This window comes from Haliotis cracherodii, unplaced genomic scaffold (assembly GCF_022045235.1).
Source record: "Haliotis cracherodii isolate W230 unplaced genomic scaffold, xgHalCrac1.p SCAF_5, whole genome shotgun sequence".
Classification (NCBI taxonomy): Eukaryota; Metazoa; Mollusca; class Gastropoda; order Lepetellida; family Haliotidae; genus Haliotis; species Haliotis cracherodii.
The window spans coordinates 47319577-47334690 of record NW_027266308.1 but is presented as its reverse complement, the minus strand read 5'-3'; the positions used below and the strand labels follow the sequence as shown (position 1 = coordinate 47334690).

General features: G+C 41.6%; 1 protein-coding gene across 2 annotated transcripts in view; it reads left to right on the top strand.

The window, feature by feature from the left end:
* LOC139442148 (kinesin-like protein KIF26B) overlaps positions 1-15114 on the top strand; it is a 318510-nt gene that overhangs the window by 62381 nt on the left and 241015 nt on the right. Inside the window, exon 2 of one of the 2 annotated variants that reach the window (XM_071222951.1) lies at positions 7002-7121. The exons of the other annotated variant lie outside the window; for it this stretch is intronic. The gene's annotated coding sequence lies outside the window, so the exon portion shown is untranslated. The remainder of the gene's footprint in view (positions 1-7001; positions 7122-15114) is intronic. 2 annotated transcript variants of the gene reach the window in all.

The window sequence follows — 15114 nt, the reverse complement described above, 5'->3', positions numbered from 1 at the left end:
GTATTGTTAATCAACATTCAGTGTATGTTTATTATGACATTTAACACATTACTTACAAAAAACTAATGTAAGTACGTTCATATCCTTTTACACCCAGACCGTGAATTCCATATTGTAAACTATCAAATGTGCCCCACGGGTTGCCTAGAAAGAATGGTTTCGTTTTATGGGTAAATTTCTTTAAAAGAGTATGGGTTTCGCTAAATACATTGTAACAACCATAATATATTGGCTGAGGTGTTGAAAAACGAGCGCCAATTGAAGAAAACCCGTACATAACGTCATTGTAAAACGTTAGCCATCTGTTCAGTATCAATCTCAAATACGAATTGTACAATGACAAAGAACACTCACACACAAAAAAACTAATGAGAAGAGAGCATCTCTTAGCAGATCATTAACTTACTACTAGGAAGGTCAACTCAAGGCCAGACGTTCTATCTCGCTGACTCTGATGTAAAACACCAGCGTTCATTCGTGCAAAATTGCGAAAAGCATGGACAGCTTCCTCAATCGGTTTAACGTCATTGTCATAAAAAGTGCGAAAGGTGTGATGAACAAGTAGGGAAAAGAACATCTCCTTACATAATGCCTTTTTCATTGCATGTTGGACTTTGCAGAAGGAGACAGAGACCGATTCTTACCCTCAGGCAGTCAGCTCCACGTCGTAAAAACTAAATCAACTGTCTATCTCTGGTGTACATATCCCCAGCTTAACGATCTTGTCAGTCAAGCTACATGTAGGCTCGTTGACACTGACTAGAACTGCAAAGTGGTATTTCAAGCAGAGAGCCCGTATATATGACCATTGGGAAATGTCACAGGACATGGAAATAACAGAATCAAGAACATTTCGGTGTTTTTTGTACAGAAGCCTAAGCATGGTTTTCTTCATTTGATTCCAATTCATTTACTCTTGTGACAGAAAACAGATCGTCCTAAAGGTTATTAATTTTGTAAAGTAAAACATCATCATGAAAAACATAATAGTGATATAACCTGAGGCAAGTGCATGTGTCAGGTTGTGCTTTTAGGAAATTTGATGGAGCCGCTCGCAATGTCAGTGGTATTATTAGATTTGCAGCTGGAGAGAAAGGCACATTGTGGATATACATGTGAATAGTGCTTAGTGAGATACACGTCTAGGTATAAGGAGTGTCAATGTTGAAAAGTCCCAAAAGCTGTTGAAGGAGATATATTTTGTAGACAAAACCAATCATAGATGTTTCAAAGATGTCAACTTTAGACACATGATGTCAGCGAAAATAAAGGTTTCGTGTGAAATAAAAGCCACTACGAGAGGCACATAAGTATGTAAGTAAAGGTGTGTCAAGTACTGGGGTTGTTGAACGAGAATGCAAATCATGTCTAATTATACCAGAACAGTTGGTGTAAGGAACGATGACATGGACAGCCCTCTCCCTCTTCCCCATACTCACAATGTGAGGTTACAAGCAGATGCAGCTGACAGAAGCACAACGTTTTTACCCTGAAGGTGAAACACGAATCGATGTTTCTACGTTACCATAGGTCATTTGCGTGTTTAACACGATGACGGCTGCCTGGAAATGTCGTCACAGAAATTGACGCCTGGGGGTTAGTTTCGTTGTTGAATGACTGATATACAATATACCACCACACACTCTCTTATCACAAAGCAATATGACAATATCACAAGGCAAAGTTTATTTATTTCATGTGAGTATTGTTAATGTTTTTGTGACGGTCATTTAAATTGTGAGATCTTGTCCTCTTGTCTTGAGTGCCATCAGATCATCACGTGCATTTTCTTTTTGTGAATAAGGTTCGTCCTGTGAGATTAACGCTCAAAAACACGTTGTACTGAATTGTGTTCTTTAACTTCCTCGTGGGTTCTAATCTCGATTCACATCGATGAAAAATACTTGGTTTGTTAGCACCTAGACCATGGTAACGCTTAAGACATATATGGAAGGGGACATTTATATTTGATCGGTCACCTCTTCAAGATATACATTTCTATGATAAGAGAAGTCCAACGAATCTTTTCACCCAACAATTTATCAGAACGTCCATTAGGCCCAAAACCCGAGGTAAAAGTATGTTTCCTACAAATTTCTCTTTAAAAAAAGCACAGATCGGTCCCTTAGCCGTCGCGCCGTGATATAACTGAAATAAGGCAAAAAACACAAACAGTCAAGCACACAACCAGCCCTCTTCGTCGCGCAAAGGGGGTGGCCCAGTCGTCTAAGGAGCTGCGATTTGCTGTCCCTTGGGCACGCCAGAAACCTATGACTGTGGGTTCGAATCCCGGTTCGCCCCGATTATGTTTCTAGGTTTGTCAGCACCATACCCGTGCTGGTGGGTTTCATCGAAGTGATAAACGTCTGAGACCTGCATCACTTCGGGCTTTCCTCCCACATTAAACTGACACGCCGTGATATAACACGATTACTCTTTAAAGGGGCGTAAAACCCAACTCGCCCACTCACTCGTTACACAAATGTAAATGAGACTGACATACAGTACATACAAGTAGACACAGTGCGCGGAATGGTATATATACGGACAAGTGCGGACAAGCAATACTGACACATGTTGTTATACAATACATATATTGGCTTATACCCCATACGTCTTCATATATGTTAGAGATCATTGTCCAATATCCTGAGTGTTGAATAAGTGTGTTGGGTTCAACACGGCTTCGAAATGTTGTTCGGTTATATCACGGCGTGTCAACAATATGTTGTAGGAAAGCCTGGGTTCATGCAGACCAAGAAACATAACGAGGGAGAATCTGTGATTCGAACCAGCGATCATAGGTTTCTGGCACTCCTAAGGGGCGCTACTCTGCATAGTAAATCAGGCGCTTTGTGTACAATTATTGGGGAAGCCAGGGGTGTGGTGTTAACAGCACGAGGATCATAATCAGGGCGAACCTGTCATAAGAAATACATATAAACGATGAAACACAAGGAAGTGGATTACATAATTGATACTACTTGTAATTTACCGTATTGTATATATATCATGACAGGGGCCTCCACGAACGAGTGATGTACAAATGCTGAAAATCAAACTCAGATCATCAGGTTGATGATAAACGCTGTATCCACTGGGCTATCTAATCACTAATTAAGATGCGTTTTGATTTCATAAGACAATAGTAGATATCTCTTTGGATAAGTAACGTGTTTATTATTTTAGTTTAAAACATAAGCCGTTTCTAGGCAACGCATAGAGTAACACTTTGTCTATGAAACCACTTCTTTAAAATAACTGTAATTTACTTTTTCTTTTTCCCCCCAAAATAACCTTCCCTGCTCTGCTGTTTACACGTAGAATCAAGGAACTAGACTTGATTTAGTTTGATGTAGACTTCCCTAGGCTTTCCGTAGACAATAAATTTCAAAATAGTATATTCCACAGTCCTAGGGCAGATCTAGCAACGCACGTATGCTTATAAAATTGCCTTAGAACCACGCCGACCCGGGATCATAAAGAACAATGTTAGTTCCATGACATCGACATCAATCAAATCTGTGTTTATAAAAAAAACTTGCCCTTATGAGTGAATGTATGTATATAGGTCTGGAGGGCACGCATTTACTACCACCAATGCAATCCATCATAAAAAATGTATGTGTCACATGATACTATCACTTTGCTCTGCATTCCCGGAGAAACGGATAACCACCCAGCTATTGTGACTCTTGTCTCGGGGGCAACCATAAACTTTAGCGTTGTCATTTATAGAAAAATGATATAAATTTTAATAACAGATTTGATTTAAGTATCATTGTACTAGCGATCAATGCTACACGTTTACGGGGAATTGTTTCATTCATAAGTAATAGACCACATCAATCAAGTTCGCACTATCGCCCCTACACACCGACAGATGTAGTAACGCGGATATTCATTGAGTGATTGAACATCACATATCTCGATCACGAGAAACAGTCTTTGGTAACGGGTCACTGCAGGTATGGAGGCGATTCTTGATTACTGTTAGGAGTGATCACACATTGATCTCCATTCAAATGACCTTGACTATCGTGTACATCTGATCTTTCCGTAATATGTGTGGTAATAAGAAATGCTGAAAAAGAAGCATTACATCGATTTTTACACCGTCCACCTGTAAAGGCTTGTATAGTTTCTATATATACATTTAATGACAACATGATCACTTAATGTGTATATCTCTATGACGTAGAAGAAATGGTGTGTGTTTGCAGGGGGAGTGGGTAGGGTGAGAGTAAGAGCGTGACAATGTGCGAGGCCCAGTGTTATTGAGACGTGATATAATGGGAAAGAGACGAGTGTGTGTGTGTGTGTGTGTGTGTGTGAGTGAGGGAGAGAGAGAGGAGTGTCAGATAAAGACAGAGAGTGAGAGACAGTTAAAGAGGTAAAGATTTTATATGTGTGAGTGAGTGAGTGAGTTGGTTTAACGCCGCTTTTAACAGAATTCCAGTTATATCACGGCGTGTCAGCTTAATGTGGGAGAAAGACCCGAAGTGATGCAGGTCTCAGACGTTTACCACTTCGGTGAAACCCACGAGCACGGGTATGGTGCTGACAAACCTAGAAACATAATCGGGGCGAACCGGGATTCGAACCTTCAGTCATAGGTTTCTGGCTACCCAAAGGATGCAACGCCGAATCGCGGCGCGTCAGGCGACTGGGCAACCCGTGCCCTCTATATGTGTGAGGGAGAGATTGGGTCACATGGGTGACAAGGGACATTAATAAAGATGATTCCATAATGTTTTCGTTAAAGATTGTTTGAGGTTTTATTAGAGATAGAGTCGTGAGCGGGCGAGAGTGTTAGAGAGAGCGAGGGGGAGAGTTTCAGAGTTTGAGACCCAGTGAGAGTGAGAGAATACATGTGCTTACTTCACTGTATTAAACACACTCGAGAAAGAAATATACTCTTTGGAAAATTATCTAGACAAAATGTAAATGTAAATGTCCACAGTCATGAAGATAAATTATTTCAATACATCCTATCAAATAATGAAGCAGTCAATATCAACTGCATTTGTTTCCACATCTATAATTTCAAACAATAAATACCCCTCCATAATCAACCGTTGACAATTTTATGTATAAAAAAGAATATCATCACATATATAATATTGATTATTTTGTTTGTGTCTACAGGAATGTAAATTATGTATGTCTGTATATATGTTTATATTGATCATAATGTTTTGTCTCTTAAAATTGCATCTGTCCCGTAATGGAACGATTCTGCAATAAATATTATCTTATCTTATCTTGTGCGTGAGAGGGAGAGAGAATGAGAGGGGGAGTGAGTGAGCAAGTGTCAGATATAGAGATAGCGAGTGAGAGCGAGAGAGTGTATATGCGCGAGTGAGAGAGAAACAGTGAGAGCGAGAGATTGCATGTAGGAGAGAGAGATACATATATATAGAGAGAGTGAGGGTGGGGTGAGTGAGTGAGTGAGTACGTAGGAGTCTCAGCTATAGAGATAGCGACTAAGAGATAGTTAAAGAGCGAGAGAGTATATGTGTGAAGGAGAGTATCAGAGACCCATGAGAGAGCGAAAAAATAAACAGAGAGAGAACGGGATGAGTGAGTGCATGTGTGGGAGAGTCAGATATAGGTAGCGAGTGAGAGAGAGTTAAAGAGCTATATAGCGAGTAGAGGAGTGAGTGAGAGTGTCAGAGATAGAGAGAACCAGCCGAAGAGCGAGACGTTCATTTAGATTGCGTTTTACTGGCATAAAGACAAAAATGCATTATCATTATGTCAGAGATAGAGAGAACGCGTGAGTGAGCGAGAGAGGGAATTCCAAGTTGTAGCTTTAGATTACTTTTTCCTGGTATAAACACACAAATGCATTATCAGTGAACATTTCTATCAAGCCTAATGTGCGACGGGGCAGGATAGTAATCTCTTAAATATATGTGCTTTTAAGACAGTTAATCTCCACGTCTGCAGTACATTTCAGAATGAAGCAACGTCACTTCGCCCAGTGTTGTAAATGTCTCACCAATAACCACTCATACAATGCCTGTTTTTAACTCCAACGCATAAACAAAAAACCGAAGCTACTATGTGTCTTCCAGGGCACGTGACTGATCGTAAGACCATAAAATTGCAGGAGAACGCTCAAACACCTCAATAAACACTGCGTAAATCAAGACGAGGAATTCTCCTCTGAAATGACCGATGCTATTTGAGTTGCATTCATCGATACGTATCTCACCATGAAGGATTATCAAGATGTCGTTTAATAGTATAAAGAATGTGACAGCACTATCGAGGGCAGGTTTGAAAATATAAAATAATCATTGGCGATATTGACAGTGCTTCAAGCGCTGAGTGAACGCAGAATTCTTGTCGACAGTTGTAGTTGTCAATCGCTCGTCTGTTGCTACCAGGCTCGCGAGCAGTTCTACAGTCGGTGATGAGCGTGAGCTATCTGTAGAGTATCACGCGAGTTTCTCCGCAAGTCCAGGCAAATGTGATTCCTTGGAAGGATTACTTCTGTCTCAGTTATTGCACTGTAAGATTTGAGGTTATATGCCGCTCAACGTTATCGACGCTTCTGCTGCTCGCTTCCAGTCTTCTAAGCCACGTATTTGGAATTACGCCTTTATAAACATTTCATGTACAATTACTGGAACAGGATTGTATTTATAGTGTGGGATATAGCTCAATATTTGTGACATACACTTTTATAGCATTTTCAACTTGTGTACGAGCGTTGCTAAGTTCTCGGCCTGACGCTCTGCGGGAAAGTGCTCGTTTACATGGGCTCTCTCTTTCACCTAGTGAGCTGGCCTGTGTGCATATACATATTTAATTAGTAAACAATAGCACCACGCGGGCACGGATCTCTGGGTTGTTTGCTACACTTGCCGTGGACGAGACTCATCACGGGCTCCGCAATTCCTTCTCCACCTGTCAATGTGGTCGGAAACGGTTTTATGCCCGTTCAGCGTTCTCCAACTGGCCAGCTTCAGGATTTGCCTTGTCTGTTTCAGGGGGAGGTAACTGAGTTGGAATAGGATAGTAACGAATGTGGATAAGTTAAGGACCAGAAACGGGGATACTGGAATACCTTTTTTGTGCACACCTGGGATACCTGGATTAACTATTTACAGGTAAGATTATATTTGATTATTGCAATTCAACACGTCTCAGAATGTACTGAAACGTATTTACATTGTACTCTTATGGTATCATTTAATGATATATCTGACAAAGTTATACTTTGCACGATCAGCTATATAAAAACAAAATTCTTAACAAAGAACGCATGGCAACGATCTTATGGAAACTGATATTCTAGCTGTGAACTTTAAACGCTGTAAATATTTTATGTGGAATGCTACCTTTAGGATTGAAAATGACTAAATCGAGTTTTTCATTTCTGAGCTTTTACATTTTCATACAAATTGAAAGTAATAGCCATTAAATATAGGCGGCACAACAGATAGTTTCAATTACACGATATATACAGTCTCTGTATACTTTCATTCTCACGGGACAAAGCGATATTTTGTTAGAGTGGGAGGGAAAGATTGAGACTGGGTTGTTCAAAAATACGTGCATTTTGTAATCTTAACAAGCAGCGGAGAGCTGGACTGGGGGCGGCCCATGTCAAGCACGTAGACTCGTCTCGTGGAGCGCCCGGATCACCTGCGCTGAAGAAACTCAAGTAACGGGCCCATTGTTTAGCATTACAATAGCAAGCCTACAGTCGTGCAACACTGTATAGTGTATATCAACTGCGAGAATGGATTCCACAATGCTTTACCTTAGCTGGATTTGGGTGGAAGCATTCGTTGATTTCCCCTGTAAATGTATCGGTTTACTAACACTACATCACGTCAGAGGATAAGACGACTGGCGAACATGGCACGCTCTCTGCTGTAATACCGGCCATTAAAGGGGCTAAACACCCGCCTCTTTGCGTCTTGTACACAAGCCTCACCGGGCAGCTGTTTCCAACGAAATAAGGGAAATCTCGCTCTTGTTTAGTTAGCAGATTTGCTTTTTGTCCTCGGATAGAAAAATCATGCGTGTCTTTAATGATTGCTACCCTCGTTATCAACTATTATCCCTGGGAGTGGGGCTCGCACCTGGCACTGGTGGGGCAATGGTTTTACTTGAAAGCCTGTATGTAACATTGGGTGTAACGGAGGTATTTTCCCATGATTTGAATCTAGCCTGTTACGCAACCGTTATCTTTCTTTGGGACCAATGAATACAATCTTTACGACACAAACTCCACCGCAGTTAACAGCGACATCTTATCTCTTGTTAGCCGTGTTACGAAACATGCTAAAGGTATAAATGAACGCTGTGGGACTGGCCTCGCATATTTACTATTGCATCAGACGTTGCGGTCGTATATCCTTACTCGAATAAATAAAACTGAAATCCTTATCATGTTTATGGTTTCACTGATGACTTGCAGACCTTTAAGTGGAGCAGGGATATTATAGGTTCCCTGCTTCTCATAATATTGAAATAAAGTGCATTCAAACGTGACACTTTTTATAATTCACGCATAATTTTAACCCTTTTCTTTGACCATAAATGATGTATCATCAGCTATGTCCTCGCGAACGAATCTAATATGATGATATAAATATGTTTTATTGCACACAGCCACCACTTTCACGGTTTTTCGGTGTAGTTTTTTCCTTATCCGACACATCGGATCGCCGTATGTTTGTTTCGAACCTTGAAAATGTTCTCACCTACTGGGTATTTGCAAAGTATTACGAACATCTTTACACGTCACGGGAAATGATGTTAACCTTTCTGAAATGTTGAACAAATTCAATTTCCAATTATATCTGAAGAGTACATACAGAGAAATGAAAGGTTGTGGGATTGAAGGAGTGATACAGCTTCCCCACATGGCTTTGGAAGAATCCACTCGACTCGCTACAGTTCCTAAGGTAATCTGGGCAAGTATTGGTAGAAATCATGCGGGAACTTAATTCATCAGTTTCACCAGTCCAAGTGACCATCACATTGCCGAACACAATCTTGACGCAGTGGTAACATTTATATATATGTAATTCGATATTATATTGTAAACCTAAATTGACTTTCAGAGTGACAAATTTCAACAAATCTGTATGATAGGAGGGATGACTTCAACATTCCAGAAGTCACCTCTCCCTTTTTGTTATTATTAAAGAAGCTCGAGCATTTGGTGTCTACATTTCACAACTTTTGAGGTACAATCGACTCTTATGACTCTTGCTCAAAAGTTGTTATATCGAGGCTACAACATTCAAGAACCTACGAGGAACCGGGTTAGAATCGGTCTTCAGCAACCAATGCTTGTAAGAGGCGACCAACGGAATCGGGTGGTCAGGCTCGGTGACTCGGATGATGCGTGTCAGTGTCATCCCAATTGTGTAGATCGGTGCTCATGATGTCAATCATTGGCTTGCCTGGTCCAAAATCGATTATTTTCATCCACCGTCATATAATTGGGATATCACTGAGTCCGGCGTTTAACAAACAAACGAACAAACAATCTAACATTCATTTTGTCAGGCGACCAATTTACTTACCTTTGCGTGTGTTTGTGACGGGTGCCACCGGTCTGCAAACACATGGTATCATCACTATTTTATAGCAATTCATAAACACATGCGCGTGATATAGTCTGAATCGTACATGGAGTGAGTATGGTTTTACGCCTCTCTTAGTAATATTCCAGCAATACCACGGCCAGGGACACCGGAAAATGGGTGGCACACGCTGTACTCATGGTAGAATCAAACCCGGATCTTAGGCGTGACACGCCAACACTTAAACCTATAGGCTACTACCCCAACGCAAAGCAGATATTTCTTACTGTTATAGAAATGCTCTTCAATTAACCTAATTTCTCATAACCATTGACCCGTGGGGATCTGGGTAAAAACAGGTCACCAGCAATCTATGCAGGTCGCAAGACACGGCGAAATCGATCGGGTGGTCTTTGGGTCAGACTTAATTCATTATATGTCATCGTATCCAAATTGCCTGCTTATGGCGTCCATAACTGGACTCTCTAGTCCAAACTTGATCAGTTTCAAACCGCTGTCACATGGCTGGAATATTGCTGCATTAAACAACACTACCCACCACCAACGAAAATCTAATGCTAATTAAAAACCCTTTTCTCAAATGCTTCTCTTATGATGTACGAACTACACGCGGAGCTGAACGAACGATTTATTATGTAGGAATAAGCCGAATGACCAGAATGGGAAACTATCCAGACGATATCTTCCGCGATGACCTTTCTGACAATCTCCAGATTGACCCAGTGGACGGTCACATGACCGGAGGTGACACCGTCGAAATTGACACAGACGTGCAAGCACGTGGCACGTGAGAGCATGTTGAGCAGACGACACTGTCCAAATGCCCGCCAAAGTCTCCCATGTCGGTGTACTGAAAGCTACACCTTGAAACACAGGTCGCTTGTTACGTTGACGTAACAAGCCCAAGAAACAGACACGAAGAAAAACACTAGCCGCGGCGTGTAAAATACGGGCAAATTTGTTCAATTTAATTTGACATTCGTTTATCTTCCGCCATTATCTGTTGATTTGTCAATGTTGATGGGTCGTCTGTATTTTGACCTTGATGAGCACAGGGAGAGCTAACCTCGATGTTGTTGATGTTTTGGGGTGGTCGTCATTGATCGCACAATGATCCTGACTCGAGCAATGCGTTGTAACATTTCACAACCGCTTCTTTGTTGATGCTGGACGTGAGTAGTTCTGCTTAAATACTTGGCATTTTGGGCAGCCATTCCTGTTGATGACACGTCTGTATTTATGCTTGTTTTCAAAATAGTCAATTGCTGTTTAAAAACAACGGGAGACAGCGACCCCGGAGCGTCTCAGCAAATATTCAGAAAAGTGACAAATCGCGCTTTCAGAACAACCTTCTGTAGACTCGCGTTTCGCAATGAAAGTTCACTCCCACTGTTATTGACCGTTTGGACACGAGTGCCTTCTATTGTTATTATGTTAAAACATTAATCGTGATCTTGATTATTATTCCTAAATGGCATTATCTGTGATTCTGAAAACTGGATCATTTACAGCGGGGATAAACAACATTCACCTTTTCTGAGATTCTTGAAAATGTGAAATGGTTGTACTTGTATATATGTATGAGTGAATATATTTTGGAGTGAATAACGTCGAAAATTTGGGTAGACTAGCCAGTATTTATTTGAATATCCATCGACATAGACTATGTAGGGATTCCAGAATAAATACACCCCTAGCACCCATTGCTTGCCGTAACATTGCGTAAATGTTGTTTACGGCCAGAGTCAGTAATAGTCTAGCTGTATCATTGTGGCTTGTAAATTATCGAGACTGAGCGAGACAAACAAGTGACTGACATTTTCACAAATCCACGCCATCGAGGCACGCTGACACGCAATCACCCAGGCCGACCACCCAATCCTCGTTAGTATGATCTTAAGACAAGCATCGGGTACTGGGGACCCTATCCCTTAATCTGCACGAGGACTTAGCGTCAAGACTACACTGCTGATCGTGTTGTTACAGTGTGCGACCTGGATGACCTGTCATTGTTACCTAACGATGTGGGTTGTTGCTGCCAATCAGTGGTTTGTCTGGTCCAGGTTGAATTATTTTAGGATCACTGTGGTATTGCTGGCGCGCTGCTTGACTGCTGCGTTAATCAACATTCACTCGTGTATTCGACCCACAGCACCATACCCGTGCTCGTGGGTTTCACCGAAGTGGTGAACGTCTGAGACCTGCATCTGTTCGGCCTTTCCCCCACATTAAGCTGACACGCATTGATATAACTGGAATACTGTTAAAAGCGGCGTTAAACCCAACTCACTCACTCACTCATATCTAGGCCTTAGGACAACGGATTCATACAGAGCTCAAGAGGACATTGACTGCCCAGAAGAGTCACCATACTGCCATTTGGTCAACTAGAGCTCACTGGGACATTGTGATACCGAATAATGGTCTTATCTGCAATTCCAACCTGATATTCATCATTCATTCAATTATTAAGACTATATGTATCAGTCATCTTGATTCTATTCATAAGTTTCTCTTTTTTTCTCGAATTAACTTATGTCATGTAATACATAAAAATATTTGAAATGGAATATCAATATTTTTAAAACCATTTATCGAGAATTATACTCGTACGTGGAATGATCGAATGCTGGTTTTCGGCGTAACGAGGAAAGTAATTAACAAATGGCTCCACGCGTTTGACATAGAAAGAAGTGAACATGTGGAAAGTGTAGCTTATCGGGAACAGACAACCGATTCAAACTGCCCTTATCTCCCTATAGTAAACCACAATGTTTAATTATTTAGTTCTTCGCCATCCTTGAGGCGATTTACATGAAATAATCACCAACTGTCAAAAGAAATTATTGTAAAAAGGCCATGAATTGATTAACAGACTTTGTCACTCTGATTATTTGACAAATGCCACTTTTTACCAGCTTTCCTTCACTGCGGAGTTAAGCTGATTATTTGAAGTGCGAGAGAAATGTTGGTCTCCCACTCCAACACTGATGTCTCAGACAAAGCGTATACCAACGCCAGCCGGCTGACTTCAAGCTGCTCATCTGTGTACGAGGGTCCATCGAGTCAAGAAGAACGTACTGTGTTACAATCAGTCTTGCGCTACTATATTCTATCTCGTACCACCCAGGCCGGGAGAGAGCGAGTTACATCGATACCAACACAGGCCTTGTTAACTGTGGAGGTGTCGTGCCACTTGCTGTAGCGGTAGGGGGCAAGGTTTAGAACCTTGACACTTTTCAACAACCCATGGTGATACTAGCCAGGAATTATGTCTTGCATAAAACACATGGCATCACCACTTACCCACATGTTGCTATCATGATGTACTTCGTCTGCAGTCGGGTTATTAAACTGCCAAGAGATTACAGAGACCCGGATTTCGATTCAGGAATTCTATTAATTTATTTGAGCTCGGAATCTACTTGTTTGTGATAAAAACGACACGGAGATCGCGAGTGCTTGAGGAACTGATAGGTCTTACTCGTTACATATGTTTACAGATTAGCGTTAATTGAGGTCGATAAGGGCTGCTGCGACAAATACGCTACTTCGAATGAGGATTCGGTATCAATCGGACTTGTGTAAGCAGGGAAGGATAATATAGCATCATGTTTTGGTTACAGCGAACAAAATGAGAAAGAAAATCGAATCTTCGAGGGACGGTTCCGAAAAAAGACCCTGAAAAAATAGCCTTGTTCTTAGGGTAATGAACTATAAACTAAATACACCATAAAACCAGACATTCTTAATGAATGATAGCACAAATATGTCGACGGGAGCTGAAAAAGTAACGATAAAATAATTTGTCCCGAACGAAGCTCCATTCCCCTCGCAAAAACGTGTTCGCTCACTCCGCCATTGAGGATCTGTCAACGTTATATAGTTAGCGTTTCCTCGAGAAAAGACAGCAGGGTTGAAACGCTGCAGAACGTCATTCAATTTCTTGTTCAAATCAGCTTATGTCATTCTTCTTGCTGAATGTTTACTTTCCAAAGATATTGTCTAATCTTCACTGATAATTCCAGTAGTTTTGTATTTCACTTCTGTGCCAAATCTTTTGTAGGTAACAGCGGATTTGGAAGACAGAGCTCGTGTTTGACCGACTTTAGTTCTTGATTGACCAATGGTAAATCACTACGATGAGCACTAATGGCAGATAGCGTTAGATCCCTGAAGAATGCCGGTAAGACAGTGCTATCGCGCTCTGTCCCGAACCGATAGGGCTAATGAGATCGTTTCCGTCGGCTCCGAACAGCAACGGGGATGTAAATAACTGCGTCGGTGATAGAAAGAGTTCATTAAGGAGTGAAACGGCAGACTGAACTAGGAAAAAGATCTCGTTTGCTCGTTTGTTCCAATTGTGGTCTTAGAGGAAGCGATTCTAAGTCCGTGAATAAGTATGCAGATTGAGGATGATCTTACAAGGGCCACCCCGAAGCCATACACACAGTAAATACAGTATAACTACAAGGCGAAGTGTCGATGAGCAGCTCATTTGTGCTGGCGTGTGTTGATTGTCATTTTCAGAGCAGTTTGCAAATTCAATTTTTTTTTCGTTCAACTATGGAGATCGATAGTTTTGTATTTTTTAAAGCCGGTATTTGAGGCAAGATTCTACCGCGAATGGGGAGCTCGACGGAGCGTTGGTTATTACTGCATACATGATATGGATTAATGTTTGAAACAAACGGGGTCTCAGGTAAAAACAGGTCCCATCGAAAGTGAGGATCGCGGGCTAACGATCATCGCAGAATATGCACGTTGATGGAGGACTTTCCTTCTTGATTAGTTAACTTTACAGTCACAATCTGACGAACCCGTGAAGGTCCGGGGTAGAATAGGTCTTCAGCAACCCATCCTTGCCGTAAAAGGCGACTATGTTTGGCGTAAGAGGCGACTAACGAGATCGGGTGATCAGCCTTGCTGACTTGGTTGATGTATGTCATCGTATCCCAATCGCATGGATCGATGCTCGTGATATCAGTTACTGGATTATTTGGTCCAGATTCGATTATTTACAGACCACCGTCATATAGATGGAATATTGCTGAGTGCGGCTTTAAACAACAAACAAAACATAATCTGACTATTGGAGTGTACTTTATTACCCGTACTCAATGGTCACAGCCTCGACCATTTGCTGACCTGTACCATGTACGATGCTTCTTAGCAGGTGGTCGTTTGTGGTCTTGCTGGTTCAGTGCTTTCCCGCTCTCGGGCGGCGTGAATCAGTGTTCACATCATCGACCACTAGCCGATATGTTCCATGTACGATGATACTTTGCAGCCGGCTGGGCGTGACCTGGTAGATGCAGGATATCACTGCACTCCGGCGACGTGAATTGGTGTTCACATTATCGACCACTGGCTGATACATGTACGTTCCATGTTCAATGATACTTTTTAGTTCGCTGGGCGTGACCTGGCTGTTGTAGTATACGCTTCCTCTCCAGCGACGTGAATCGATGTTCACATTATCGACCACTGCCTGACATGTTCCATGTACGCTGATACTTTACAGTTCTCTGGTCGT